This window comes from Camelus ferus, chromosome 19 (assembly GCF_009834535.1).
Source record: "Camelus ferus isolate YT-003-E chromosome 19, BCGSAC_Cfer_1.0, whole genome shotgun sequence".
NCBI lineage: Eukaryota > Metazoa > Chordata > Mammalia > Artiodactyla > Camelidae > Camelus > Camelus ferus.
Genome location: NC_045714.1, coordinates 37055822 through 37083216, shown reverse-complemented (window position 1 = coordinate 37083216; position 27395 = coordinate 37055822). Strand labels below are relative to the sequence as shown.

At 42.3% G+C, this 27395-nt stretch overlaps 1 long non-coding RNA gene across 1 annotated transcript; it reads right to left on the bottom strand.

Moving 5' to 3' along the window:
• Window positions 1–17843, bottom strand: LOC116658003. Its single transcript, XR_004313209.1, has 3 exons — window positions 17817–17843; window positions 7168–7172; window positions 1–54 (listed from the first exon to the last, which is right to left on the bottom strand). It is a non-coding gene; the product is annotated as an uncharacterized LOC116658003 (long non-coding RNA).
• Window positions 17844–27395: the final 9552 nt, after the last annotated feature.

The window sequence follows — 27395 nt, the reverse complement described above, 5'->3', positions numbered from 1 at the left end:
TATTTTTTTGGAGGAGGTGCTGGGGATTGAACCCAGGACCTCGTGCATACTAAGCTACACCCACCCCCAGCTACATTGTTATAAGCAACAAATATGGCAATGATCTAAGCAGGTAAAGGCCTGTCCTCATAGACATTATACTTGTGGGAGGGTTGAAACCTACCCGCTATAACTCATAGATGCGAAAAAAAGTATAGGTTCTTTATTGTTTATAAGTGACTTAATTTTTTTTCTTGTACTTTTCCTATCAATTACTGAGAGAGAAAAATAAAAACTGATTATTAACAGTATCTTAGTCTCCCAGTTTAAAAGTCTCACATAAGTTAGTGCTTAGTATCCTTTGAGTAAAAGATTCATCTTTCTGTGCCCCCACCCCTTTCTCTACTCAAGATGGTGTCTGGGTGTTGGCCAATCCACACATGGATCCTTGTGCTCTCCCCAGGACTGTTACCTAGGAGGCCAGGGGACAGCATGTGGACAACACCCTCCTTTCCCCGTTGATTCAGTGCTAGGGTGGGAAACCCCAGGATATCATGGTTTAGAGGAAGAAAAACCCATCTATAGCCAATTACCAGAGCCCAGCCCATACCTTCTCAGCAATCTACCCATGCTCCAAGGATGATTACTGCAGCTATGACCAAAAAGACCTGGCCATGCACTGGGCAAGGCAGAAGTACTGGCGATGTAACGCCCACAAAAATACACTTCAACCAATGACCACAGGGAGTTGATGGCTACACTAGCATCCTCACCCATTGTTTGTGATAACTCTGAGGGTTGTTCTTAATTGCCTCCCAGAATTCCCCAGTGGGATTCCGTTCCAGGGGCCCATAGAGGTAAATTACTTGATCACACATGATTTACTAGCAGCCTTTCCTTCTCTGCCTCACTCCCGACTCTACTCAGTGTTTCCTGGGATCATCCGCCAAATAAACTAGTTGGTCTCAGATTCTAGTTCCAAGGTATGCATCAGGCCTAAGACACTATCCACTTAACATTTTTTAAATGTTATACCATTATGTATTCTACTGGAAGATGACAGAAAATAAATAAATATGGTAGAAACTGCTTTATCTCATGTTATCAAGACATACTTGACACAGTGCATCAAAAATATTAGTTCAAATGTGGATTAATCATAACGTATGATGCATGCGTGCCTTAAACATTTCAGTTTAATTTAAAGGAAGTAAAAGTAGAAAAACCTTTTGACAGAGGGCCAATCTTCAGAAAATTCTGCATTGCTCACTAGGGATTTGGGTGAGTGGAGATACGCTTGGGGAGAACTTGAAGAAGAGGCAAGGGGGTGACAGAAGGGAACTGATCAGTGGCATGGCAGGGCCAATTCTAGAACTCAAGGCTTGTGAGTCCCAAGGCTTGTGGGACCAAGGCACATCAAGGTTGGAATGCCCCGAGCTTCAAACGGAGTCAAAATCTCAATGAAGCTGGCTGGTAGCCCTCTCGGGGGCCCAGGGACAGTGGGCAGTCAGGTTTCCCAGCAACACTGCTCCAAAGAAGTGGGCAATTGCTGTCCAGTCTCACATCCCAAGCCAACTACCCTGGTGATGTTGAACCTGACCCACCCACTGACCCAGAGAGACAAAATCCAGAGGGCCCCCAAAGACAGCATGAGGGAGCTATATTAGTTTATATCAGGGTCACAGGACATCTATGTGGGATGGTTTTCCAGGTCTCCCCATGCCCAGCCATTGTACAGATGGGCCTTCAAAGGAGAACATTGGTGAAAGGGCTTGGAAGCAACTTTATAGTTCCCATAAGAACTATAGTTCATACAAATTAATGTGGTTTCATGTTTCCTCATGAATTCCCCAGTGGCCATGCTAATGTTCAGCACCTTTATACTGGAAATTAAGTAATGGTGGTTGGTCCAGGCCATAAGCATGTGACTCAAGCCAGGCCAATTACAGACATCTGGAATTTTTTACCCCAGAGTTAAGGAAGGGATGTTCTCTATCCTCCAGGAGTTGCTAAAGCTGGAAGGCTATGATTTTGGAATGACCAGAGATCGTATCCCCTCCTTGTAGATAAAGACCATCTGTGAGAGGCAGGAATGGCTCCAACAAGCAAAAAGCAGCAGAGAAAAGAGAGAGAAAAGCTCCATGGCATTTGGATGTCTGAATCCTGTCAGTGCTGGGGTCAGCTCCACCCTGTGCTGTCCATGGTTTGGTAATGTGAGCAAATAAATCCTCTTCTGTGCTCCAACTAGTTAGATTTGGGTTTCTATCCCTTTGAACAAAGAATCTTTGACTAATACAGATATCGTTAGGAATGGAAAAGATGAGGAGCCTTCAAGGGCCCTCTGGGCAGCAGCTGTTCACAGGCTGGGCTGGGACAAGAGAGGAAGGGCCACACAGAGATGACTGCCAATGGCAGGTCCTGCGCATGCAGGAAACAAATACCTTCTGGGGACTCCTAGGAATACACATATCCCTTGCTTAGTTCTTTTCTCTCCCTCTCTCTCTCTCTCTCTCTCTCTCTCTCTCTCTTTCTCTCTCTCTCTCTCTCTCTCTCTCTCTCTCTCACACACACACACACACACACACAGAACAAAGGGTAAAAGGAGCTTTGGGGAAAAGGTACTGTCAACACAACATTCTGAGTCAGGTACTTGCTATTCAACCTCCTTGTAAAGCCCAGACCCTAGGTGTGTTCTCTCTCACTATATAAGGCAACAAAGAAAACATACACTTTAGCAAGTGTTCTGACTCTTATTCTCTCGCTCTTTCCTGAATCATTTCTAAATTAATTTATTACCTTTTATAACCTTATATAACCATAAAAACTAGAACAGATCCATTCCTTATGAGGAATTGCACAATTCGTATCTCCTCTCAAACAGAAGGCCTCATGTGCGTGTAAAAGCTTGAACATAAAGTGCTGGGGTTATTTGTCAATCCAAGAGCAGGCCCCAGCCGCAGAGGAGGGAGCTTAGAGAAATAAGCTTGGAATTAATGTTTTATTTCTTTTTTGTTATTGGGAAGAAATTTTGGTTAATTGAGAAAAATGAGCATAAGTTTTTCTAAAGTCCTATTCTGGTAGGTGGGGGAGGAATTTGTTGTGTGAATATTTATCATTTGAGGGTCAACTGTACTTTAATACTTTGGGATTGAAGGGAGAACATGGGGGAGACTTTGTAAACAGGGCTTGAGGTCCTATGTGAGTGAAAAATGAGAAGAGGAACCACAGGCTTTTTTGATAGATGATAGATGAGATTGTCCTCAGGACTATCTCCTCCCCTTGCTCCACCTCCATGGATGGAGTATACGTCCTTATCCCTTAACTTTGGGCTTGGCCACAAGACTTGCTTTGGCCAATGGGTTTGAAATATGCTTGTGCAGTTGGGCATGCCCTCTTGCAGTTCAGCCATCATCAGGAGAGAAATACGTTCTGGTTAGCCCACTGGTTCTGGGAGGTGAATGAGAGACATAGGGAACAGAGCCACCCAACCCAACTTGTGCAATGAAGCAGAGGCACCCAGCTACCAGGAAAGTCACAACCCTGAACTAAATTCTGTCTATGCCACCAAGAGTTTGGGGTTGATTGTTATGCGGTGTTACTAAAGCAATAGCTAATTGATACAGCACATTAGTGTGATTTCCCTTGAACATGTGAACTAGTGAAGACTAGCAGCATTTGAGTTATTTTACTAATAAAAGTTAAACTCTGAAGTGAGTAAATTCTTTACCTCTTATTATTACTGACTTAAGTGGAATCATTTAAAGTGGAATCAGGAGTCGGGGAGAGATGGTGGAGCTTTAGCTCTGGGAACTCACAGCACGATTAAGCCTATCTGACCTGGGTCATGGGCTTGAAGCTTGGATATGCATGGGTGTGTTTTGTCGGGACAGGTAGTCCACCATTGGCTCTAAGCTTCTACGCACATTCTTGCTGGATATGCCAAGAATGCAAGGCTCTGACTACCCTCTACCCAGGCCATTTCTCAGGATTGTGTTTGTAGCAGGCAACCTTGAAGGATGAAGTCATGTTTTCCCCAGAACAAAACAGGCTTGTTACTGTTCACCGTCAAAGCGGTAGGTTCTCCAAGCGCAGTATTCTCCTCTAACACAGCTCACTGTGTATGCAGGCTGACCTGTGCCACCCCTTGGGACTTGGGAGATGAGGAATCAGAGTAAGCCTGGCATTCTTGCTACACTTTCTCTGTGACACAGTGGCAGGCTCTGCCCCAGGACTCTGTCTTCTGCTAGCAGCCAGGAAGAAGTCTCGTTTCTCAGCTTGTCAGTCGGGTAAACTCTCAGACCCTTCACAGCTCCTGACGTGGGTCACCTCCCATGAATGTTCACTGTTCCAATGCACTACACAGGAATGAAGTTTGTGAACTCCAGAGAGCAGGGGCCCCCGGGGGCAACATGCAGCACCAACCTGTGAAAGGGAACCTCATAAATACTCAAATGTATAAGTTAGAAGGGAGCCTTGTGATCAGAATAAAAGCTTAGTGCAGTGATCTTAGCAGCTGGGGTGTATCCTGGGTGAGTCACAGGATGATTTCAGGTGACATGTGGAAGAGCATGATTTTAAATTTTAGCAGCAATCATTTACAATATGCATTAGAAAAACACTTTAATGTATTCCTCTTTAAAGACATATTTAAACAAAAAAATAGGTTACCATAAAAATATGAATAAACAAGACTAAAAGTATGTATAAGTTTAGGCTGGGATTATTCAAAGGCTGGGCTCAGTACGGACTCTTGACCACAGCACCTCCACCTATGTTGCTTGGGCTTCCTTACAGGATTCAGGGAAGTCAAACTTCTTACATATTGGCTCAGGGCTCTAAGAGCAAACCCTGGGAGGGGTCATTAGGATGGGTCCTAATCCAGCATGACTGGTGTCCTTATAAAAAGAGAAGATTAGGACACACACACAGAGGAGAGGCCATGTGAGGAGAAACACATAAAAGATGGCCATCTATAAAACAAGCCATCAGAAGAAATCAATCCTGCCAACCCTTTAATCTCATACTCCTAGACTCCAAAATTGTAAGAAAATAAATTTCTGTTGTTTAAACCACCCAGTCTGTGTTACTTTGTTATGGCAATCCTAGCAAACTAATACAGGGGTCTAGAGTTAGGCAAAGAGTTCTTAGACTTGACACTAACAGCATGATCCATAAAAGGTAAAACTGATAAATTGGACTCATTAAAAACTTTTGCTCTGAGAAAAACCTTCTTCAGAGAATGAAAGGATAAGCTACAGACTGGGAGAAAATTGCTGCAGTCCACATGTCTGACAAGGGACTATCTGGAATATATAAATAACTCTCAATACTCAACAGTAAAAAAAAAAAAAAAAAAAATCCAGTTGGAAAAATGGGCAAAAGATACAAACAGATGTAACAGACATTTCATCAAAGAGCATAAACAGAGGGCAAATAAGCACCTAAAAGATGTTCAGCATCATTAGCTACTAGGAGACTGTAAGTCAAAACCATAATGAGATATTGCCACATGCCTATCAGAATAGCTAAAATGAAAAACAGTGACAATGGCAAATGCTGGTGAGAATGCAGAGAAACTGGATCATTCATACATTGCTGGTAGAAATGTAAAATGATACAGCCACTCTGAAAAATACTGTGGTAGTTGCTCATGAAACTAAACATGCAACTTCCATACAAGCCAGCAGTTGCACTCTGGGGCAATATCCCCTGAGAAATGAAAATTTACATAAAAATCTATACATGAATGTTCAGAGCAGTTTTGTTTGTAATAGCCCCAAACTGGAAACAGCCCAGATGTCTTTCAATGGGTGAATGGTCAAAAGAGCTGTGGTCTGTCCATTCTATTGCATACTAGTCAGCAAGAAAAAGGAACAGACTGTTGATATGCCCCACAACCTGGATGCATCTCCTGGGAATTGGGCTGAGTTTAAAAGTAAATCCCAGAAGGTTACATACTGTATGATTCCATTCATACAGCATTCCTCAAATGACAAAATTATAGAAGTGCAGAACAGATGTCTGGTTGCCAGGGTAAGGGAAGATGAGAAGGAGGATGCGTGGGGAGGAAGATGGTGTTGCTGCAAAAGGGCAACATCCAAGATCCTTGTGGTTCCGTATGTTGACTGCATCAATGTCAATATGCTGGTTGTGATATTGCACCATAGTCTTGCAAGATGTCACCATTTGAGGAAACTGGATAAACAATACATAGAATCTCTCAGTATTATTTCTTATAACTGTATGTGAATCTACAAACGTTTTATGTTTTAAAAAAAGAGCATGAAAATGTTCTCTTTACTGACGTGAAAAGATCTCACTGTTAAGTGAAAGAAAAAAGGATCAGAAGAGTGCATTTGTATGCACAGAGAAATCTGGAAGGATCCCCACCAAACTACTTCAGGTGATTCCCTGATGAATCCCTGAGGGCTGGAAGAGGTGGATGGGGAAGAGGGTGGGTGGGAGAGGTGTATACATTTTTGTAATGTTGGCTCTTTTGGCTTTTGAGCCATATGAGAAAACAAACACACAAACAAAAAAGAGTCTCCTAGTTCCTGTTTGAAGAGTGGACTGGAGGAGACAAGAGTGGAATTAGACCAGAAAGACTTCACCCAGCCAGAGAACAGCAGAGCTCCAGACTCTTCAGCGCAGCATAACCTGCCATTTGAAACAAATCTCACTGCTCGCCCCTGCTTAGAAACCCTTTTCTCCCCTAGGATAAAGGTCAGCAGCTCAGCATGGCATTCAAGACTTCGCAATGTGGTCCCCAAATGATCTTTCCAGGCTCACTCTCTCTCACCCCAACTTGAATCACGATGCTCTCTTTTATCTGAACACTTGAAGTATTGTCACGCCTCTGTGCCTTTGCCCATGCTGTTCCTTCTACCTGGAACAACCTTCCTGCACACTTAGCCCTTACAATCTCCAACTCCTTAAGACCAAATTCAAGGTTCTCTGCCTTTCTGGATGCTTTTCTGACCAATCCATTTCCTAAAGCCCCATACACAATTAATTGCTCTCTGTTGAGGGCTCCCAAGGCACTTATCTCTAACTGCCATTTTATCACTTGTGACATTGGCATACACTCAGGTGTGACTTTAATTAATTGTTGTTAAATAAATAATTGGGTAGTCATTTGCCTAATATCCTTCTTCCCCACTAGACTGCCAATTCCAGGAGAGTAGGGACCATGTCTGTCATATAATCCCACTGACTGGGACAGTGTCTAGGATTCTCTGGTGCTTACAACTAAGGGGCTCTCTGAAAGGCTTGGGAGCTTGAGCCCCCATTTCTTAAAGGAGCAGTGTTCTGCAAGGCAATACCCAGAGCATGTTCTCGCTGGCACTGGAAAGGACTGAACCATCACCTTCCTTGCTCAGCTCACACAACCATCATTGGACTGCTACCCCACAAGCCACTGAACTCCCTGAGATCCTAGCCCAACAGTTGTAAGGACTTAAAGCCCTCTAGCAAGAGTGAGAGTGGGTCGGGGAGCCTAGAACTACATGTCCAGAACAGTGGCCACTAGCCACAAATGACTATTTCAATTTCAGTTAATCAGAATTGAATTAAATTAATTCAGATCCTTAGTCAAGCTAGCCACATTTCAAATGCTCAATAGCCACCTGTGGCTAGTTCTTACTGTATCAGACACCACAGAAGTATAAAACATTTCCATCATCACAGGGAGAGTTGTTGGACATCACTGGCCTAGAAAATTACCCTTTCCTGAGTGCTTCCCAGAAAGCAGTCTGTTGAAGCATCTCAGAGGGCATGCTGAAGGGCCAGAGTGTCTTGAACCTCAGCTCTACCTATCACTAGCTGTGTGACCTTAAGCAAGTTAATTCACCTCTCTGTGCTTCATTTTCTTCAACTGTAAGTTGGGGGTCATAATAGTATCTACCTCATGAGGTTGCTGTGAGAATTCAATGAGATAATGAAATGTAGCAGGACCCTATGGGGTCTTCCCAGGACAGACTATCCCCATGTCCTCTGCCTGCCTCTTGTCTGTAGAAAAACTTTAGTCAAAGAATAAGTTTAATCAAAGAAATAAGAAAATACAGAAACAAAGGGAAATAGTCAAGGACTATTAAAGTCAAGGACCTTTAATTCCTCCTCAAGGGCTATAGATAATATTCTGAGCCATATTCTTCGAGCTGTTTTGTAGACACTGAAACTCCCACCAGGTGGAAAAAGTTAACTACATGATGACCAGACTGTAGCCAGGACATAAGCTGCCACACTTCTGAGAGCCTCAAAGAAATGAGAACAAACCGACCCTGGAGCTGAAGATTAACTGTACTTAAAACAATCACGATTTCGCTGATCTGACCACTTTCAGGATGACTGTCAGAGCTGCTGTTGTGCAGGTAGCCCCCTGTCCCCACCTATACACCCCTGAAATCTCCCCCTTTAAAAGCTGATTGTCAGCTGGGGGGGGTAGATGGTCTTTGGACATGAGTCTGTACTATCCCCTCACCTCCCCTACCCCACACCATTGCCAGTCTCTGGAATAAAGCAAATCTTCCTTTCTACCAACACCTGCCTCTCTTTGTACTGGCTTTCAAGTGGCAAGCAGACGGACCCAAGTTTTGGTGATAATAATAAATGTAGAATATTTAGAATATTACTGGCCCACAGTTAATGCTCAGTACCTGGTTGGTTTCTGTTGTTGTTGTTGTTGTTGTTATTTGTTTTTATTTAAACCTCACAACAGTTCTATTAGATAGATGGATGCTATTATGATTCCTATTTACCAATAGGAAATTGAGGCCCAGAGAGCAGAAGCAACTTACACAAAGTCATACGGTGAGAAAGTGGCAGAGCTGGCTTTAAACCCCAAAGCCCACAGTTTTTTAGACTTCTTCCTTTGCAGGGTGGGGATGGATCTGCCCCTAGCTCCAGCTGGAACTTGGTCTAGTTTCACAGTCCTCTTTGCCAAGATGAGCTCCTGCCAACCCTTCCTAGGGACTCCAAGCACTTGACTGATGCCCCATCCCCATCAGCGGGGGGCCTCTGCCATCAGCTGGCATCCATCAGAAAGCCTTCTCCTTCCTGCTGCCCTAGATGAGTTGCGGGACCCGGAGTGCTGTGCAAATAGAACATGAATTCTGCTGACAGGGTAATAATAAGGCTCCTAAATCAGCACTTGGACTTTTTGCTTTACATATATTACTCAAATTACATGTCAGGGATTAATATACATTATAAACCAGATGTGCCAGTTACATATTTCTCTCTGGAACGTCTCTTGGGTGCCTCCTGAAACGCTACTGGTGTTAATCACACATTCTACCCACCATGCTTGGGCCATGGTGGGGCTACACTGACAGCAGGAGGGCCAAGGAGGGGTCAGGAAGGATAAGAGGCTAAGAGGACCTGTAAGGAACCAGAAGCAGATTTTCTCACTTTGGAACCTGGCCCAGCTGCATGGGGTTTCACAATCACTTCTGCATCTTTCTGCAGTGCAGGCTGTGGTTTTCAGCCTGGTGTGTCCAGTGCTTAGCCAGGGTCTGGTCCATAGTACCTATTCAAAGGGAGTGGCAGAGGCACCTATTGCCTACACAAGGTCTATTTTCTGCTTGTTCCTAATGAAAAGAACCCTGATATTATTTGGGGCTGCAATGTACCGAGCTAAAAATATTCACCTTCCAATTTCCTTGTGGCTAGGTATAGGTGTGTGAGTCAGTTCTGGCCAGTGAGATGGAAGAAGAAATATGCTGGAGATCTGTGGGAAATCCTTACATAAGGACCACCCCTTACTTCTCGATTCCTTTTCTCCCTGCACACAGTTGTGATCGTCACAGCTGCAGCCATTTGCAACCATGAGGTGACAAGCATGACAACAAAAGCCTACATATTAAAATGCAGGCGTGGAAAGATGTAGCGAGTCTGGAATCATGTGGCTATATCTGAGCCTCTGTACTAGCCCGATTTTGCCTCCTCTAGACACATTTTTACATAAGATAAATAAGCCCCTATCTTAAGATTGCAGTCACTGGGTTATCACATTCCTGATGCATTTGCCTTTAATACGCCTGTCATCCACAGAGAAGCAACTTTTGGGGAACTTCCTTAGTCCTGGCCTCTCTTCTCTGAAATGGGCTCGTCACCACCTACTTGCTCTCTTTTATCTGAACATCTGTTTCTTGGAGAGTTTTCACCATATTCCCTGCTGGGTGGCGAGTGGATCATGGCCATAGCTGACTGAGGCAGGACTAAACCGGATTCTTTCCCTGTGAATTTCAACTGAACCCAGAGATTTGCATTCAGAACACACAAACTGGGATCAGTAGACCATCATGGCCCTGGGAAGGTTTTGTTTGGATTGTATAGTGTTTTTTCATTACTGATATTGAAACATCAAGCTTCCCACAAAAATCTGGATTTCTGGCTTCTCTTCAAATAGCGGAAGGTCTGGAATCACTGGGCTCACATTCCACATGGCAATAAATGGCTGCTTCTGAGAAGTGGCTGTTCCCTCTAGACAGACACATTCTTCCATATTCGATAGTCCTCACCTTGCCCCAGTGTGTTCTTACACGTGGCTCCGCGTTACTTATTCCTGTTCCCTGCCTGGCTCCTTTTGGCACTGGAGTTTAAGACATTTGCTCTAATTAATCTCCATAAGGCCCTTGAATCATGATGATGATGATAATTCTGCCAGTGAAGATAACAATAGGAACAATTATTGATGGTTACTATGAGCCAAGTAGCTTGGTGAGGGCTTTATATATGTTATCTTATTTAGTCCTCAAAACAAGAAGACCCTACTATGATCATTGCACAGAAGAGGAGAAAGTGAGTAACTTGACCAAAGTCTCACAGTCAGTAAGTTTTACATCTAGGATTCAAACTCAAGCATTCTGACCTCAAAGTGAGTGCTTCCCAACCAATAGACTATACTGCCTTCTCATGAATGAAGACAAATCCACAGCTGGAGAAGGATGTGACAGATGCACAGAGAGCGAGTGGGAGAACCTGAGGGACCCAAATAGGAGGAGGAGAGTGGCTGCTGTGGGCCCTGGCTGTTCACTGGTTCCTCGTGAGGCTTAGATGCACTCCACCCAAGGAAACCTCCACCAGTTGGGATTCATAAATGCAAGCAACAGAAACTGACTCTGGTAGATTTTAGCAGAAGAGGAATCAGTGAAATAGATACTGGAGAGCTTTCAGCATTGCTGGGAAGGCTAGAGAACCAGACTGGCCACCACGGTGGCAGAAGCATAAGATTAGTCTGGTAAAGACCCTACAACCCCTCTCACAGAATGCCAGACCCTTCAACTCACCCCTCTAACCCTGCTAAAACTTCACATCTGATGCTAGGAACTGCCACTAGCCCTATTGCCTGGGTTACCCCAGAGATGAATATTGCCGCTTTTATGGCCACATCACCAGACTGGATCTTTCCACTGTCTCTGTGCCTTCATGTCACTGACTCCTCAATCAAAGCCTAATGTTTACCTCTAAATGCCTGAGCCTAAGTTCCATGCCCAAACCCTAGTTGTAAGGGAAGCTGGGAAAGCAAGTAGCTAGCACTTCCACATTCTACTATGGGAAGTGAACTCTACTTCCCACTAAGACTCACGTGGTGGGAGAGTCTCCAGATAGAAGTATGGGTTTCTGAGTCTGAGCTGCCAAAAGGGACAACTATGCATGAAAATTCTTACACTGGCTAGCCCAAGTGATATGTCATTCAGGGCTGCATTAGGAAAGAGATGGCACACTCAAATGGAAGAATCAAGGAGAACAAAGAAGAATTTGTAACGGTGCAAGAAGAGTTTAGGGAAACCAGTAAGGGATGAGGAAACATCTCAGAGGTTGCAACAGTTAGGGAAAGCATTTTGACTCCAGACCTGAAAGAGCAAGGAGAGGGGGTGCTTATGGGAATGTGGGAAGAACTGGAATTGTAGAAGAGGGTTTTCTAGAATGGTTCCAGTCTGTGGCTCCAGTACTGAGGGAGCTGGGGAAGCAAACACCTTCATTTCCTTTCCTTCCATCCTCTAGTCTTCTGTAGGTGCCTCCCATTAGGCAAACCCAACAGGAAGCCAGAGAGTAAAGGATCATATTCCATAGGGGGGAGCCGCTAGGGCACAGGACCCCTGGGTGGGAGAGGGTGGAGGGTCAATCTGGAGAGCTAAACAGATTAGCCAGCAACCCATGATGGGATCCTGGCCCCATCACTTGATCAATTTGGACTGTTTTCTCCACTTTAAATTGAGGACCCCTGACATTCTGTGGTTCTCTCAGGTCTTCCTGCTGACTACTCTGTAATTTCCTCCTTTTTGGCTTGTTCTGTAAATTCACAGCTATGTCAGCCTCCACATTAAAAGTCAGTGCGTTTTGTTTCCCAGAAGCAGAGTCTCTTCTATGTGGTCACAGAGACTCTCCTTTGCCACAGGTAGAAACAATTCTCCATCCAACTTGCCAAATTCTGACTTGGTGACTCCTCTGGAATTTTTCCATACCAGCAACTTGCCTTTTCAAAGCATAAAAAGTCTGCCCAAATCTCAAGAGCCGCCCTGAGGGATCTGCTTCTTTATCCTTCACTGCCTCACTCATTCTCTCCTTCCTCTCACAACTCGTTCTTCCAGCCAAATTTCCACCCTGGTTTCCCACATTCCCCTTTGAGAGATTTATAACCCAGATCTTAGCCTCTCGCTCCTCCTACTGCAAAGAACAACATCAACATAACATCTCTACCTTAATTACATTTTGGTGACTCCGTTGCCAGCATGGTTTGAAACTGTTCTTGCCTAAATTTCTGGGAGAGAAAGCAAAGTTTCTCATTATTCCTTAAAGTTTTGAGTGGATGACCTTGATAAATGAGCAATGGAACTATGAAGACTGAGCTCAAAGGAGTGACATTTAGCATCGTGATCATATAAAATCTATGTGCAGTTAAGACAACACATTTAATAAGTGATTACAAATGTTTAATGTATACATATAAAACAAGTTACAATCACGTTCTCAAAAAAATTAGCACCATGAGTTTTAGGGAGGTGTGGCAGTATTGAGGACTCTGCTATTCCACATAGACACCCCACCCCACCCCTCTTGAGGAATGAAGGACTTATTCCACCAGCTGCTGGGAGTACTGTTGACCCTTAGCTGTAAGCCTTTTTTGAGAATCCCCTTGGCAGCTGCCTTTTTGAGGCAGCCTGCATACAATGATTGATCAACTTGGGAGCACAGAGACATGGTCTCCTTGCCCCAACTCAGAACGACTTTGAACACCTATCCCAGCTTCAGAGCTCCCCGTGGAGTCAGTTGAGGCCTTTGTTCTAACATCACAGCTCAACTTCTCCCTCTGCTCCATCCTATTCCTTCCTCTCTCCTCCACAGGGGTTGATCCCAAGAGCACTCTCCAAATAACTTCCTGCATGCTAATCTCCATCTCACAGTTTACTTTCCAGAGAGCCCAACCTGCACTCCTACACAAACACACCCCTTACATCCATACCCATTAGAATGTGACTCTGTAGCTTCTCCAATCAAGAGATGAGGTCTATTTCTCCACTCCTGCAATCTAGACTGGCCCTGTGACTTGTTTTGGTCAACAGAACGAGGCAGAAGTGGTGATGTACGAGTTCTGAGCCTGAGCCTCCAGAAGTTTTGCAGGCTTCTGCTCTCACTCTTGGAGCCTGCCACTGCCATGAGAACAAGTCCAAGCTAGCCTGCTGGAGCAGAAAAGACATGAGGCCAAGTCACGGCTATTCCCCAGCCAACAGCCAGCCACCTCCCAGAAGCAGAGCCACTTAGCTGACCACAATGTACGAAAGAACTTAGCCAAGACTAGAAATACCACCTAGCTGAGCCCAGCCCAAATTGCTGACCCAGAGGATCACAAGCTAATAAATAGGGTTGTTTTAAGCCAGTTAAATTTTGAGTGGGTTTGTTTTATGTAGCAATTCCTAACTAATACAAGAGGGAACTGTATTTGAGAAACCATCCTGATAAGACGGAAAGTAAAACTGGGGCAAGAGCATCAGGCCCCAAGTAACACAAGGGTTAATTAAGCAACTTTCCATGAGAAAATGGGAGGAATTCATTTTTTGCCCCAGTGAAGGAGGTAGAGAGATGCGACTGGGGGTGGAAGCATAAAAAGGAGATAAAGAGGAGAAAGTTGGAAAGTTGTCAGCGTGATGGTATGTGACTGGGAACAATATGGGTTGAAGCGGCAGATGGAATCCCACCCCACCCCCAGCACCCCTGTGGGTGTGGGTCTGTATGCACGGAGATGGGGTGGCAGAAGGACATTTAAGCACACATAAGCCTAATGGTTATTTTGAATTTCTTTGCATTTCCTTGAAGTAACCACTTCTCTTTATTTGCATCCCTTTCAATTTTCAGAAAATCTCCTTGAACAAAACAGGAACCTCTCACTCTGCCGGTGGAAGTGTAAACCCACACATCTACTTTGGAGAGAACTTTGGTCCTATTTATCTAGCGCAGTACAATTCCACTTCTAGGTTTTTATAGAGAAATTCTTGCACGTGTGCACCAGGAAATGTGTACAAGAATGTTTGCCCTTTGCAACATTGTCTATAACAGGGGAAATTTGGAAAAACCTTAATTGTAGAGCTTTTAGAGAGATTAATTTATAAATAGTCATATGATAAAATACTAACAGTTAATATGAATGAACTAGATGTATATTTATATCTATACATATAACATCAAAGACAGATCTCAGAAACACATTATTGCAGTTCTGAATAGCCAAGTGAGTTATCCAGAATCTTTCTGTAAAAAAACAACAACAACAATAACCACCAGGGAATCTAGATAACTGGGGGAAGAATATGTTCTTCACATTATTTCTTTTGAATGAACCAATTGCAGTTTTTTAAAAACTCACTACATAAAAAAGCAAGTTGCAGAAAATAAAATACAGTATTTTCGTGCATTTTTAAATCACACAAAACGGTGTTAAAAGCATTTATGGATACATAAATACATGCAGTGAAAGTATGAAAACAAAATTTGGAAGAACAGACACCAGATTTCTGATGGTGAATTCCTTTGGGAAGGGCAGTATATACAGGAGATTTCACTTTTAACCCTACTAGATTTATAAAATTAGAAGCAAAAACTATAAAATGGTGGCATTAAATTCTGAGACTTGAAAGGCACTGGTGTTTGTCAGATTACTCTCTGTTCTTTTCAGTATTTAAAAATTTTAGCAACTGAGAAAAAAAATCTAATTTTACCCCTGAATGCTTTCTGTGATTTGGGTGGTTATTTGTCTGTGTGTGTGACTGAGTTTCACATCTGGGTCACACAGATTCATGCCAGAACCAGACCCCAGGAGGCAGATGTTACCAAGCATGTGGACCCCTGCAGTCTCTAGACTCTTGGAGACAGCTTTGTGGACCTATAGACCATGGCCCTGGAATCTGAGTCAATCTTACTGAGCTCACCCATGGCGAGAGACTCTAGGGTACATCTGGGTTATATGTATAATTGCACAGGCACTGACACCAATGGTAAGCTGGCTTTATAAATTACATGAGCAGTGAAAAAAACCTTTTCTCACTTTGCTAATTTCCCAGTGTCCATGATCAGGCTAGATGCAGATGTATATCTTGGCATATTTTCTTCCAGTCATTTAGAAAATGAACTCTATTGTTTTGGGAAAATTACACCATTCTATTATGAAGAATTTCAAATAAAGCAGAAAAAGGTAAAGGTGAAAGTAGAAAAAAAATCACACCAAATTATGTGGTCTAGAAATTACACAATATGAACGTTATTTGAAACATCTTTATATGCCAATATAAAATTAGGAAGATGAGATAGAAATATTTTATTAAAATGGGATTATATTATAGGTTCAATTTTTAATTTAAAATACTCCACTTATTTTTATTATAATTTACTTGAAAAAAAAAGGAGCTAGAGAGAAACTAAAGGGATTGTCGAAAGTTAAAGTTTCTTTACTTCAAGTAATCATTTCTTAAAATATCCCTCTAAATTTACAAAGGAGAGATTACAAAAACAGTAAGGTCGTGGTCACTATATTTTTATTTTAAACCATATGTTTCAGTTTTGTTTATCTCCCCACTTTGAAAAATGATGACATAAACACTCTTTCTTCTCATTTTACCTCCCAAACGTTGTTATTTATATATTTTTACATGTTTTTACAATTTATTTTTATATTTTTATAAAATTATTTTATAATTTACAGGTTTTTAATCAGTTTTACAGTATTCTAACAATGTTTCATGGATTTCTCTCTAGGCATTTTTTTTTTTTGAGCTATAAGCTACATAAAATTTACCATTTTAAAGTATATGATTTAGTGGGTTTTAGTATATTCACCAAATTGTGCAAACATCATCTCAAAAGAAATCCTATACCCTTTCCATTCCTTCCCTCTCCACCTCCCTAGCCCCTGACAATCATTAACCTATTTTCTGTCTCTATGGATTTGCCTATTCTAAATATTTCATATCAATGGAATCATACATTATGTGGCCTTTTGTGGCCGGCTTCTTTAATTTATCACAATTTTTCAAGGTTCATCCATGTTGCATCATGTTTCAGTACTTCATTCCTTTCTATGCTGGAATAATATTCCATTATATGGATATACAACAATGTGCTTATCCATTCATCAGTTGATGGACATTTGGATTGTTTCTACATTTTAGCCATTATGAATAATGTCTCCATGAACATGTGTGTGTAAGTTTTAATATGAACATGTTTTTAGTTCTTTTGGATGAAACCTATGAGTGGAATTGCTAGGTCTTATGATAGTTATATGTTTAACCCTTTGAGGAACTACTAGACTGTTCCAAAATGACTACACCATTTTACATTCCCATCAGTAATGGATGAGGGTCCCCATTTCTCCCCATCAATCCCAAAACTTATTAGCCATTTTTTTCCTTTTCTTTTATAGCCATGCTAGGAATTGTGAAGTGGTATCTCATTGTGGTTTTGCTTTGCATTTCCCTGATAACTAATGGTGTTGAACATCTTTTTATGTGCTTCTTGGCAATTTGTATTTCTTCTTTGGAGAAATGTTTACTCAAATACTCGACCATTTTTAATTGTTTTTTTTTTTAATTGAGTTGTAAGAATTCTTTGTGTATTCTGAACACTAGACTTACCAGATAAATGATTTACAAATATATTCTTCCATTCTGTAGGTTGTCTTTTTCCTGTTGTGGCACAAATCTTTTAAATTTTAAGTTTAATTTATCTGGTTAAAAAATTTTTTTTATTATTTAATTAACTAGTTCATTTTGGGCAGGAGGTAACTAGGTTTTTGTTTTTGTTTTTATTTTTGTTTTGATGGAGGTGCTGGGGATTGAACCCAGGAACTCGTGAGAGTTAGGCATGCATTCTACCACTGAGCTATACCCTACCCACCTCAATTTATTTGTTTTTCCTTTTGCTGTTTGTGCTGCTGATGTTATGTATCAGAAACCATTGCCTAATCCAAGGTCACAAAGATCTTCACCTGTTTTCTTTCTAAGAGATCTATAGTTTTAGCTGTTATATTTAGATGTTTGATACATTTGGAGTTAATTTTTATATATGGTGTGAGGTAAGATCTTTTTGCTTGTGGATATTCAGTTGTCCCAGCACCATTTGGCCAGGCCTCTCTCCTGGCCTGTAGTTGGCTGTCTTCTGCCTCTATCTCTTCATACGGTCTTCCCTCTATGCTGGTCTCTTTGTCAAATTTTCTTTATTTATAAGGATATCAATCATTACTGTATTGGGGCTCATACTAATAGCCTTTTTTTTTCTTTTTTTCTCCACTTTATGGAGGCACTAGGGATTGAACCCAGGATCTCGTGCATGCTAAGCAAGCACACACTCTTGCACTGAGCTATATACTCACCCCATCCCCAGTGACCTCATTTTAACTTGTTTATCTCTGTAAAGATCCTATCTCCAAATAAGATCACATTCTGAAGTACTGGGGATTAGGACTGCAACATATGAATTTGGGGAGTCATAGTTTAACCCATAACACTGTCAGTTTTGTTTAGTTTGCCAGTTTGTGGTTTTGGCTTATTTTTTCCTGCTTTTATTACTATTTTTTTAAATATTCTTAAGTATTAGAGAAGGAACATGCTATTAGGGCATTTCAATCAACTTTCTTGGAAGCCTCCTAAGTCTCCTTTGTAACCTTTGAATCACAAAGTGTTCATTCTATTCCTCGGCTTCACTGCCTACAGGAAGAACTATATCTGCACAGCCCAATTTGAAGTCACTTGCCACATGTGGCTACTGAGCACTTGAAAGCTGTCTAGTGTGAGATGTGGTGTAAGTTAAAAATGCATGTTGGATTTCAGAGACTTAGTACAAACAAGAAGTCATATAAAAGAAAAATAAAAGATGGGAGAGGGAAAAACTAGGGATATGGGATTAACAGGTAAAAACTACTATACACAAAATTGATAAGCAACAAGGATCTACTGTATAGCAAAGGGAATTATACTCAATATCTTGTGATAACTTATAATGGAATATAATCTGCAAAAAAACCTGAATCATTGTGCTACATTCATGAAACTAACATAATATTGTAAATCAACTATACTTCAAGAAAAAAAGAATAAAAATAAAAGATTAAAAATGCATGTTTAAATGTAAACTGTTTTACATTACATACATCATGTTCCACGTTATATTTTTTATACTTCATTAATAATGTTATATTGATAACATGTGCAAATGATAATTTTGATATATTGGGTCAGATAAAATATATTATTAAATTAATATCATCTGTTTCTTTGTTTTTTTTAATGTGGCTACTAGAAAATTTTAAATTACATATGTGGCTCACATTTGTGGCTCATATTATATTTCTATTTATTCCATATAACTCTAGAAACATATTTTATGTTTCTAGTGCTGACTTAGACTTTAGAAACCCAAAAGGTCTGATACCCATTCTGGTGGTGGCAGTGGTTGGGGCTTACCTTGTTTGCCCTTCCCAAGGACATGGTGATTTGCTGGTAACTGTTTTGTTGAGATGGAAAACACACAAATTAAGTCCTCACCAGGTCACTATGCTAGTTAAACCTTCAGTGGGGCATCTCAGTAGATAGCTACAAGTTCAAGGTATCGATTATTATCGTGACCTGGTATATTCCTTGCCTCCCCTGATCTCACCTAACATCCTGCATTTTGGAACAAAATCCCCAAGCTCTGGTACCTCCCAGCAGGGTCTGCAGCTTCACTCTGAGGCAGCCTGTACTTGAGTAACAATTTATTCTCTGAACTAGCTCTTCAAACCTTTGCAAAGGATTTGCCAAATGCATCTCAAGATGAAGACAGGTTCCACAACCCCTTTGTCTTTTCCTTCTATCATTTTAGACTTTGTTAGATGATGTAAATTTCCATTTATCTTGTCCAAGATGAAAGTGTAAATGAGTAATACCCACCAAAAAATGTAAACCTTGAGGAGCCCAAACCATTTACATGAGGAAAACTTCAAAAATCCCTTCCAGATCACACACAGGCCACCCAGAGGGAGGCATCCATTGTGAAATTCAATTACCAGACCTCAGTTCAGCTGCTCCCTGGAAGACCAATTAATTTCCCCCCTTTTCTGCTTGTGGAGGCTCTTTATAAAGCTACAATTAAGGATTTTCTAGAGGCAGAGCCTGCTTTCCCTTTTTGGTAAATATAATGATCAGGAAACAGAATTTTATTCTCTTTTTGCCATGGGAGAGGCCTCCAGGGGCAAAACACAGCCTACACCCTGTGGACAGAGCCCATCTTCCAAGTCTTTCCCAGGCAGGTTACCTGGGCATGCCAGGGGAGTAGAAATCCTGGTATAATTTCTTTTTCCACATTTGTAGAGAATCTCTTCTGGCCAGATGCTGGGGAAACTACGAAGAACAAAGTCCCTGCAAGCTTACAGTCCAGCAGGAGCAAAACAAAGGCTAACAACATTATTAACATCACAGGATGCTGTGAGGATGAGGGACAGCTATCTGACAGCAATTAGACCATTCATCTGACTATCCCTTTAAAAATGTTTTTCCTTTTTTTTTTTTTTTACTGTAGTTTTGTTTATGATTTTTTGCTACAGAACCCTTTTGGTGAAGCAAATCTCACAAGGGAGGAACACAATGTGTAAAAGAGGTTCCAGTGGAACTGCTCTGGTTGAAGGGGGGATGGGGGCAGCAAAGCCTCACAGAATAAACACTCCCCTAGTTACCTAAGACAGCCCCTGAATTTCCACCAGGCACAGTTTAAAAGTCACTGGGTTGAGAAATTATCTCCAGAGTGTGCCTCAACTATCCCGTGAAAGCCCTCCCAGGAGGAGCAAGGAGGCCACCACTTTCTCACCCTGACATCGTTCAAATCCGAAAACAGCCTTCCGATGCCAACATCAATGGTACCCAACTTACCAAGTTGTTGCGAGAATTAAACATGAAGTGTGCAGAATGTAGAAGGTGCACAGTAAACAGCCAGTGTTATTCTCATTGTTATCACTCAGTCTTGTACTCTGAGACTCAGCATCGATTTTCCCCTATTCGTACTCCCACACTGACAAATGGGGTTGTGCCCCGTCCATTGTGTCTGGATTCTCATCCTAGACACCTGTCCTGTCCCCAAGTCTGTTGTTCTGGTTCTGAGCTGGGGGATTCTTCTCCCCTTTTCACAGGAAGGACAGTCCTTCCCGACTCCAGCTTTGACTCAAACGGATCTTAGCTCCAGATCACTGTTTCACAGGTACCCCAAGGCTGTATCTCCTGACTGTATGAGTATTAAAACCTCTGTCCCTAGTCCTTAAAGTCCATAGATATGCCCTGGTGGCTGCTACAACATCAGCTGAGAGTTTACTGTTCTTGCTTTAAGATCACTCTTATTTTCAGGCACTTAAGGATCTCCCCTCCTTCTAAACTCAGCTATATATTAAAAGGATATGTTTTAAGATTTCTCTGTGTTTGTAGCTGAAACAAAGGTCCACATAAACTTGGGAAAATACATAGCCAAAATCAGAGTTCTCTTTTTCAAATAATTGTGTAAAGATTTCATGTTCACTTTTATTTTCTTGTTCTACTAAAAACCTGATTCTCTTTCTTCTAGGCAAAGGCCATGAGGACTTACTGAGCTATAGATTTCTATCTCACATGGGGGTTGTGCCCTAACTTCAACACTGTAAGGTGAAAATTACCTGTTGTCAAAATTACCCTTGAAATTTTTGCATAATTACCTTTTAATCACCAGGACCTGAATCTTTAGGAATTAACTTCTCTGGTTTCTCTTCCCATTCAACTGTGGCTCTTTCTGGTGTGCAGTAAGATCCCAGGTCTAGAGAAAGGGAGTAAAAAGGGTAATAGGGTAAATGTAAAATAATGCATATAACTGTTATCTAATAGTTGAACCTGTGTAATTTATACTGTATCAATTGTAGTCCTTACATCCTTACAGCAAGACATAGCATTTCTTTTTATAACTCCAACTGCCTTCCAGGAAAGGGGGTCAGTTAAATGGAAGGCCTCATTTGTGTTCTGCTGAGCACCTTAGGGGATGCTGGATGTGCTATCCAAGAAGTAAGGGCTGGAGGAAAATAAGACTATTTACTCAGTAAATAATCTTCGAACTTTTTGGATATCCATGGTAGAACTGGTAGAAGGGAATCTTTAAGGTTTCTCTGACTTCAAATAGAAAAATGAAAAAATGCAAACCAGAAGACTACATAAAAGTGGTTACTGCAAACAAAGTGGATAAGAAATGGTAGAATATAGTAGTAGATTCAATATGTGGAACTACCCCGGCTCCTGCAAATGAGCCAATGTTGAAATTCAAAATGAAAAGCTGAATAATGATTAAAGGTTGCAGTGCCCTGAAAGAAAAAAAGAAGAAGTAAGGGCTGGGGAGAGAGAGTCATTTTGCATATAAGAGGGAGAAGAATTTGGACAGGAGTGAAGGTGATTCAAGGTAGAAGGCTGAGAAGAGATGGAGGTAACTGGAGGGAGAGAAGCAAGGAGCCAGAGGTGAGAGGATGGAGACCCTATGGGATGATGTGGTGAGGGGCTGTCGCTGAAGGCACGGCTGAAGCTTAGCAACTGCCATGTCCAAAGACAACTTGAAGTTGTTATGTAACAAGCAATAAATTCCTCCTTGGCCCATTGCATTCAAATACTTTTTGTAGGCTCTGCAATACTCATACAAACATATTTGAGTGGGAGTTTCTGTGTGGGAATTAAAGGAGTGAAATTTAACATCTGATAAGCATTGTGCAGAATCATCACCACTAACCCCAATATAGCACTATATCTGTTCTGGGTGCTTTACACACAGTGGCTTACTCCCCCTTTACAACCTTGACACGGAGGCGTTCTTGGGGGAAAGGGCATGGGAGGGGATAAATTGGGAGTTTGAAATATGCAAATATTAAATACTACATACAAAATAGATTTTTTAAAAAGTTTCTTCTGTATAGCCCAGGGAACTATATTTAATATCTTGTAGTAACCTATAATAAAAAGAATATAAAAATGAATATATGTATGTATATGTATGACTGAAACATTATGCTGTATACCAGAAATCAACATTGTAACTGACTATACTTCAATTAATAAATAAGAAAGGTAGATGTTCTTATCATCTCCATTTTACAGATGAAGAAACTGAGGCCCAGAGAAGTTACTAGCCCAAGAGTAAGTACTGGAGCCCAGAGTCTATACTCTAAACCACCAAACCACACCACCTTTCTAGACAGATGTACCAGAAGCCTGGAGTCTGAGGTGCACATAAGTGGCCATAAAATTCACAGGACTTTCTCTGGCAGTTTCCAACAGGTACTGTTCCAAGCCCTTAAAAAGCATTAACCTGCACAGAGTGCAAGTGGAAGGTTTGAGCCCATCCTGGGTCAATCTCAAGGGGCTGGCTAGTACACAGGTTAAATCTGGGTTGTGTGCCTTATTTCACTGACTCCTCACAGCTACTTTCTGAGGCTGGCATTATCTCCATGAACAGATACGAAAACCCAGGACCAAGGAGGTGACATTCCCTGCCCAAGTTCGCAGGAATGTGAGAGATCCACAACATGAAGCTGGAATTTGAATTTAAATCTGTCTAGCTCCAAAGCCAGGCTCCCTTAGCCTCCTAAAATTCAAAGCATCTTTAAGGTGAGAAGGCTGGTGGTGCCCAATGCCAGGAGGATACAACCAAGTTGTTTCCAACAGTTTGTCAGATTAATGAGGCATCACTGGCTCATCCAAGCGGCTAAACAGCATCTAAATATGTTTCAGAACCACTTAACAGAGGCTTCGGAGATGGTTCCCCTGAGTTTGGAGTTTGCATCCATGAAGAATGACAGGGTATGACAAGGAAGCAGTGAATTGGACATGGCACACAGCTTCCCCAGCCGACAAACAACCTCTGCTAAGTTCTTCTAAGTTCTCTGCTTTAGTTCTCTGCTCAGGTGTTGACAAAACAGCCAAGGGAATGAAAGGGCTGGGAACTGGCTTGAAATGACACCCACATTTCATTCCCAAGTTCAAAAGTCACCGTCCATGATGAAACATCCAAGGTCTCAGCCTGGGCTACCAGAAAGGCCAGGGCCACAGGTTAAGCAATCCTCCTCCAGGACTGGAGGTGCAGGAAGCAGAATAAGTCCCCCGCCCCATGCCATGGATGGGATAAGATATAAGCTGCCTTTCAAGAATGCAGGCTCAGAGGGGGACTTGGCATGTAGGGCAGGGAAAGTGAGTCAAACTTGATTATGGGGTAGGGGAAAAGGTGAGGCTGAAGTTTCATGAGTGTCCCAGTTGCTACTGATAAATAACATAACTCCAAACTTAGTGGCTTAAGATAGAAACCATTTATTTCTCTCATGAGCTGATTCAGGAGGGACTGCTCACCTTTACATAAGCAATGTCAGCTGGTACAGCTCCACTGAGGCTGCTGGATCCATTTGCAAGACGGCTCACCCTCATGATTGGCATGCTGGTGCTGGCTGCCAGTTCTTCTCCATGTAGGACTCTCCTCAAAGTGGCTTGGGCTTCCTCACAGCATGGTGGCTGAGTTTCAAGAATGAGAGTTTCAAGAGACAGAAAGTGGAGGCTGCCAGTTTTTTAAGGTCTGTGCCTGGAAACTGGTATAGAATCATTTCTCCCATGTTTATTAGTCAAACATTCACAGAGCCCAGGCACAAGGGAAGGAGACATAGACCCCATCATTTACTAGGAGTAGTATCAAAGAATTTAGGGGCTATATTTAAAAACTACCAGAGTGAGAACTTTCTCTTGCATCCTATTACCACAGGGAAAGCAAGGCAAAAATTTTCATTTTGTCTGCCTCCCCTAGTTGCTATGGGAGATGGCTGGGTGTTGTACCAAGGATTCAGAAACTGTCTTCAGCTTTAGAAGGAAAGAAAGAAGACATGACTGATTAGTGACTCCATGGACTAAGGAATGGGAAGTGGAAGCGTATGTGCCAAGTATTTGCCATTTATCTCTCAAGGGGTGGGTCCAGACTCTGTCTCTGGAAACCACCTTCTCTGTCTTGGCTCTTCATTGCTTCAGAAACATCATTTCATTTATTCATGCATGCATGCATGCACTTCTTCATTCTTACATTGATTTAAGCAATATGTATCAAGTACCTATTCTGCTCCAAATACAGTAGTGATGAATAAAGCAGATATAGAAACTGCACTCGTGAGATGTACCTACTGTGGGGGAATCAGACAGTAAGCCAGTAAACAAATATGTAATTAAAATGTGATAAGTGCTATGAAGCCCAAAGAGTGCACTACTGTGACCTGTGCAGTAACCCAGCAAGGATACCATCAGCAATGGACAAGCATCTGGGGGATTATACAGAACAGTCTTCAGCAGCCACACCATGTGGCTGTGAGAAGCAATTGCTATAGGGAACTGTGCAGACTTTCTAGTTTTCTCTATGGTGACACTGGAACTGCACTGATGCCCTAACCCCAAATTATCCCTTGATCCCAGGGGTCAAAGGAGGCGTAAAAAGGGAAATTTTGGCCCTTGTACAAATATGGGCATGTGAGGACTTGAATGAGTGGAAAATCAAGAAAAAGTGGCCGTATTTGTGCCCTCAAGTTGGCAGAGTGGGTCATTCTAATTATTCCAGTTTAAAAATCCCAGGCATGTGACTTGTGCCAAGACACTAGAGTTTGGTGAGTGGGGAATCTGGTTATAAACTGAAAAAGCTAGGCAGCTATAAGGTGGGGGAGAATGGCTCAATCAAGCCAGTACTGGGGCTAGAGTTGTTGGCCCCCCCAACTCAGGGCAGGAGTTTCCTTGGGAAATGGAGAAGGGCTGAGACTGCAGTAGTTGTCAAGAGGCCTCAGTTAGAGGGCAGTGAGGCAGAAGGAATAGGAACTAGGCAGAGGTTGATGGCTCTCTCATGATACCATTCTTTGCTATGTAGCCAAAAAATCAGAATGGAGAAGGCACTGGCATATGGGCAACAAGCACAACTGCTCTCAGATATATTAATCAGTTGGGTTTAATCTGGCTGCACATAATATGAAATCCAACTAAAATTACTTACGCAAAAGGGGATATTACCAGCTCATGATCCCAGGTTGTTCTGACTTCAGGTGCAGCTTGACCAGATCAGATGAGCTCACCAGATCCTAGTTCCCTCCACCCCTTCCTTGTGCCTCTTCAGTTGTTGGCTTGAGTCCCAGGCCTCAAGTGGTAACAAGATGGCAGTAGCAGATCCAGCTCTTATGCACTTTTAGGTTGTATGTACTGCAGAAAAGAGAGAGTCTCTTTTCCAGAATCCCAAGTAAAAGTCTCACTGAATCCCATTGGCTTTGATTGGGTCACATGCCCGTCCATGAACCATTGTTGGGGCCAAAGAAATAAGATGTGCTAAGTGAGGAGTTTCACCTCCAGACTGGACAGTGAATTTAGTTTTATCAGATTCCATGTAGACTGATTATGGAGCAGAAAGTGTTTTCTCAGAGGAAAACTGGGGTGTGAATAACGAGAAGGATGAATGGATGTGGGATCCATAAGTGAGCACCAGGAAGACACTGTATCTGGAAGTGGGAACAGGACTGTCTCTAGGCTGAATGGGGCCCTTGACAAATATGTTTTAGGGAGCCCTGCCTATATGAACAATTTGATTAGAATTATAAAATTCCTGGACCCAGGTGAGGTATAGTGATTTATTGAGAAGATTTGGAGTAATGGGTACAGAAGAGGTACTTATACGTTTGTTGCTCAGTCAGCACACATGAATATTCTTTGTGGTACCCATTGTTTCCTATTCTTTACTATCAAGTGTGCTGTTCTAGGCTAATATCGTATCTCCCACTAGGAGAAAAAGGCAGTAACAATGCTATTGCTCACAATGCCATGCTCTTCAGGCTCTGTTTATATTGAAACAATACAGATCTTCTTGCCTCTACATTTCCCTATTACCATTTATTTAATGCTGGCTACACCATTACTCATGGGGCTACATCATCCATGGTGCTGCCAGTGAATACTGGTTTCCATGGACTCTCAAAGGTAGTGCTTCACTGATGAAGTCTTACCCGGAGTATGGAGAAATCTGTGAATGATAATTTGTTTTCTGGTTAAACTTGCCATTTGGAATTTTTATTCCAAACATGTAAGTGTAAATGGAGAACAACACGTCTCCTAACCACATCTTCTAACCATGTCTCCCCTTGAACTCTGGGCCACAATCGCTGCATCCCTAAAATGTGATCTATTTCAATGCTGACCTCACTCCTGCCTACCACACACCACCACCAGCACGGAGCACAGATGAGGAGCCCATCAGTGGAACAATAACAGTTCCATTTGTACAAAGAGCATTTATCCTCATCCGGCACAACTCAAGGCCAACCCAGAAGACCAGGATTTACCTTATGAATCAGAGGCAAGAAAACACACTGATAGGCCCATGGGCAGAACAATGAGTAGGCACAGCCACACCCAGAGGACGGTCTGACACCCGACCCAAGGCCTGCAGAGGGGTTGGGGTCCAACAGCAGAAAGTGCACAGGCTAAGATGCCTGCTGCCACCCTGTAACCATGGGTGCTGCAGATTAGAGGTGGCCCTCTAGTCTGCACACAGATGAGTGAGAGACTGCACAGGCCCATACATGTGGGTCAGCCCAAGGTCAAGGGTAGGCCACTGATAGCCCAGAGCTCCAAACCTTTCCTGTGTCTGATGTGAGTCACCCAAAATCTGTGTCAGCATCATTCTAGAAGCTCAGTCTCATGTAATACCACAGAAGAAATACCAGACCAGCCAGAGGGAAAGACCTACTCCTATGCCACCCTCCTGAAGCAGGTCCCACTGCAAGGCCCCAGGATCACCCCACAGGCATGATCCTGGTGTTCCTCATGTCATCTGTTTGACTCCCCAATTGGGGAAGAGGGTAGAGACCACTTTGAAGGAGAGAAGTAGGAGTAGGAAGC